Consider the following 4989-nt stretch of genomic DNA (forward strand, 5'->3'; position numbering starts at 1 on the left):
AAAAGGAGAAAGGGTTGAGAGAAGACAGACAGATAGATAGACAAAGACATACACAGTATTTGTTAGACGTGTTGGGATGAAAGGACACCAGAACAGTCTCTTTCTAAAACCATCACTCTGATGAACAGTTAACAGTCACATAGCATCAGAAACACACTAATGAGAAGGCTGTTAAGCTGTTAATGAATGTTTATTTAATCTCTTTGTATAACCAATTTGTTTTATTCTTTAAATTATATTATTATAATAATTATATGAATAAAAATTATATAATTTCTTGGTGGTGGTAATATTGGAAGTCTGAGGAAGTTTTGCAGAAGTTTTGCCTCTGGACACCTGCACAGAATTAACTCCACCCTGACCATGGAGAAGTGCCCCTCCATTCTTCAGAGATGAGCTACACCCTCTGGTTTGCATCTTTGCGGAGAAGGATTCTTACTGCAGCAGGGTAATGAGCCCTAACACACTTCAAAGCTTTGCAAACTAATTTATCGATCAAAGAAGACCATGGACTTCTCAGTCCTCCACAGTCACCTGACCTGAACATTTATGGGGATGCTTGAAGACTGAGACAGCCAATCATTCTGTGACATCACAAGAAGCTTGTGGAACATTGTCAAATCATGCTGGGATAACATGAGCAGCGATATTGTAAGGATGACTATTGGTACTTTCACAACATACTAACACAATGGGATTTTTGAAGAATAATCATCAGTAATGTGGAAATAGTGAGTAAGCGGAGTATTATATTATATAAGTATTAGAACAAGTACAACAGTCTGGTAAGTTCAGAAAATGACAACACATTGCCTTATAGCAGCCTTTAAAACCAGGAAAAGACAACAGTTACGCCTTATCAGGATTTAATGATATCATAACAATATAGTCTCATTTCAGGATAACAATTTATACCATATACAGTATATTGCCAAGCCCTAGATTCAGCTTTTCACTCAAACTGTTAAGCTGACATCATCATTTGTGAATAAAAAATAAATAAATTAGTATAACATTTGAAACAAATGCAACATGGAACTATTTTTACTGTGGACTCAACTTTTTAACCCAACTGTATATTGCACACTTTCATGAAAATTGCTTTTTGACTACTAAAGCAAAACGCACGGTATCATAAAAAGAATAAAATAACACAAAAATACATGACAAATAGAGACAAACACATGCTTAAGAAGTTCTCTGGGTTAAATTACATGAGATAAAAACAATAAACACGTGGGCCTTCCATAATAAACAGCTGGGATGAAATTACTCAAGTGACAATGAAAACTTATCTTACATAGACAGCAGCAGTAATCACTGCTGTATACACTGTAGCCTATATTAAATGTACACTATCATATTCCCCGACACCATGTTCATAAAGTACCTCTTTTCAGCTTTGTCCTTATCTTTAACTGTGTGTCTAGTTGTAAGACCAGTGAGAGCACATGCTTGTGCACAGGCTTGGACTAAAAAGCTGATTCTGAAGCGCCCTCTGTGGGTTGAACAGGGAAATAGTTGTAAGGAGAGTGTAGATGTTTCCTTTGCCTGTTTGTCCCTTATATTTTTCACCATTTGAAAGTATATTTATGCACTTGTTATGATTTTTGAACAGTGAATTTGCTCCTCGTGCTGTTTTATTGCTATTGTATCCCTGTTGTGCTTTAGATATATTTGTCACCAGTAGATGGCACTCTGAATATACTGAAAACATGGGCTTGGTGATGCAGGTTTACTGAAGCAGCATCCCTCTCTGGCCTCCTCTGTACTGCAGGTACAGACAGTTTCCTTCACAGGTCTGCCTGTGTTTGGCTGAAGGTAACCAGTTAAATGTTCCTGTTCAAACATACCACATTTCCAGGATCAAGACGTGATCATTCACCGGGAATTGCTTTACTTGTTCCTGGAAATGTGGTATGTTTGAACAGGACATTTCACTGGTTACTTCAGGCACGGTGGTGTGATGTTTAATTTAAAAAATATATATAATATATAATATAATTTACACTAAACTGATGGATGCAAATTATTTTCTCTCTGTTTACATTTCATGAACAGTAAAATGACACTTACAGCTCAGTTATTTAGTTTGTAATCAACTTGGCACAGGCAGTTTCTACAGACCATTACAGTAGAACGCATTATATGATGAGTTTACTCTAGAGAATAGTGGAACATTATAAACATGTAAATAATCTGTACACCTGTCATATGATTTTTCTAATGACCTGGTATTAATCACTAACTATATCTATTACTAAAGGGATTTATATATTTATAACTTTTACTTTTTCCATCAGTCCCTTTTTCTTTTTGTGAGGATATATTAAATGTTATCATATAGTCAAGTGTTTGTGTATTTTGCCTGTATTAAAAAAAATCAATTAAAAATATCATGTTTTATTCATTAATGGCAGCCATCTATCACTTTACAAAAACCCTTTAAAATCCACTGTGGAAAGAAAACCTCTTTAAGGCTACACTTTGAATTTGAATGTTCACTGAGGCACAGGGAGCAGCGATAATCAACTTGGTTTAGGCAAATTAGACTCAGAGATTAAAATTCACATCATAACATGACAAAACCTTCAACAACATCTGCCACATCGGCCAATTCTTTGGTTATGCAAACCAACTGTTGCATAAGCTGTCAGGGTGGGTGATGTCAGATGATCTTGCAGGTGAAGAAGCTGGGTGTGGAGGCCCTGGACTGACGTGGTTACACATGGTCTGTGGTTGTGAGGCCAGTTGGATGTACTGGAAAATTCACTGGAGATGATTTATGGTGTTGAAGTGAACAGTCAGCATAGGGGCAACAGCTCTGGAGGACATTCCTGCAGTCAGCATGACAAGTGCAAACTCATTCAAGACTTGAAATGTGTGACATCATGTTGTGCTCCAAAACTGCACATTTTAGACTGACTGGCCTTCTATGATGACAGTCTAGAGCACACCTGTGCACTAATCATGGCCTCTTATCAGCATCTTTATATGCCACACATGTCTGGTGGATGGATTATCTTAGCAAAGGAAAAGTGCTCACTAACACGGATTCCAAACAATTTGCTTGAATCTGAGAGAAATCATTATTTTATGTCTCTTTGTGCATCTTCATTTTTTTAATTTCAACTTGTGAAAAATGGGTGAGTGTTGTATTTATATTTTTGTTGTTTTGTAGTGTAGATGGTCCTGGCCAGTGTGGCGGCAACATCACAGTCACCATCAGACATAGTGGTGTCCTCCACTGCCATGCCACCTTTGTCCAAACATGTGAGCATCTGGGCTGCGTTGTATGGACCAGAGTGCACAACATTCTGAAAGCAGTGGACCATATGGATGATGCAGAACAGCACAGATGTGTTGACGTGTTGGACAGTGTCAGCTGCCACCATGGAGCCCTGTTCGTAAACAGGTTTGTTGACTATCCACAATTTGCTGTTAAATACTCCAGTCGAAGAGTTCTTTTCATGGCTGTGGAAGGTTTGTGACCGTCATCGCTTTTGTGTGCATGCCTCTGCGGGCTATGGAAGAGGCGTGTGATGATACTGAGGTGGGTGCTGTCTAGGCTGGATATGAAATTCAAGGTGCTTCTTCCCTCGATATCTAGCCAGGGAAGCCTGTGATGTAGATGAGGTGCTGTGGTCAGACCCAGCTAGGCAGTGAAATGCAGTCAACACGATCTCCAGAATAAATGTCCTTAGGTTTAACACTGTGCCTTTGGTCTGGTCTTAGGTTTAGGCACAAAAACATCACTTGGTGAGGGTTGGGGAGACATCATGTGTTGCTAGAAATACCTCTTTTGGCACAAAAACAGCTGGAAAAGGTCTCTGTAAAAATATCTCTCTGTAAAAATATCAAGGTTCAGACTTACAAATGTTGAAACACGGTCTCGAACTGTGGTCACTGACTTGGCAACCGACTCGGTTGTAATTTCTCCACCATCCCCTCCACCGTCTGATATGACAGTCATGTCATCAACATGTAATATTAATGGTTTGTATGATACATACTAATGTGAATGAATCAGCGGTTTTGAGACACATTAACTGCGCCTTATTGTGACCAATTGAAAGACCTCTCTCTGCATAATTCCCTACATGGTTGGACAAAAATCTGGTAATACGAATTAAATGTGTGATAGTTGGTGCTAAAGTGGCATTTTGAAGAGTGTATTTGCAGGATATATGAGGTGTTTTGCCCTTTGATTGAATGATTTTGTGATATTGTGAAGTGTATTGTAAAAAAATATAACCCTCTTTACATACCAATGACATAACACCCGAGTAAGGCATGTTATGTTTGTTTTCCACATTCTGCCTTTCTTTTTACAGTCAGAGAAAGGAGGAAGTTGAGTGTACGAGGGGCCCTTTTTGTGACAGGGGGTTTAAAAACACACTGGATCCTTAAAGTAATACCCCAAACTATGTACACTCGCTGTTCTGTTGCCTAATGAATAGGAAAACAAACAAAAACAGATTTTCTGGCTGCACGTCATGTTGCTTTCTTTGACTCCTTGGACAGCACAGCTTTGACATTTTTTTTCAAAACAGTGAACAGGTTTTGCGAATGTTTTGAGGCAGTGGAGAGACCTCAAGGTTTCACACATTATGTGAAAAATGTTGTATGTAAACAAAACCATGTTTGTTTAGGCTACAGTGGAGACTACACGTAGTACTTTTGACTCGGAAGAAATGCATATTACTCACTTATTACCATTTCAAAAGAATGTTGCTGTTTTATATTGTATTAATATTATAATATTGCACAGCTGTATGTCATGCTATATCACCTTTATCCCCAATGACTAGCGTGTTGGTAAATCGTCGATATGTCCGACAGTCTCTGAACGCACCGTCGGGTTTGTTTTGGTCCTGAGGGGTTGTGTCCGAGTTAACCAATGAGCGAAGAGAAGGGGCGCGGACGTGTCATGTGACCCCGCCCTCCCTGTAAAGCGGCGCGTCGCTCATACTTTATTCATTCCTCGCC

Source organism: Pagrus pagrus, assembly GCF_965226575.1.
Source record: "Pagrus pagrus genome assembly, chromosome: 10".
Taxonomy (NCBI): domain Eukaryota; kingdom Metazoa; phylum Chordata; class Actinopteri; order Spariformes; family Sparidae; genus Pagrus; species Pagrus pagrus.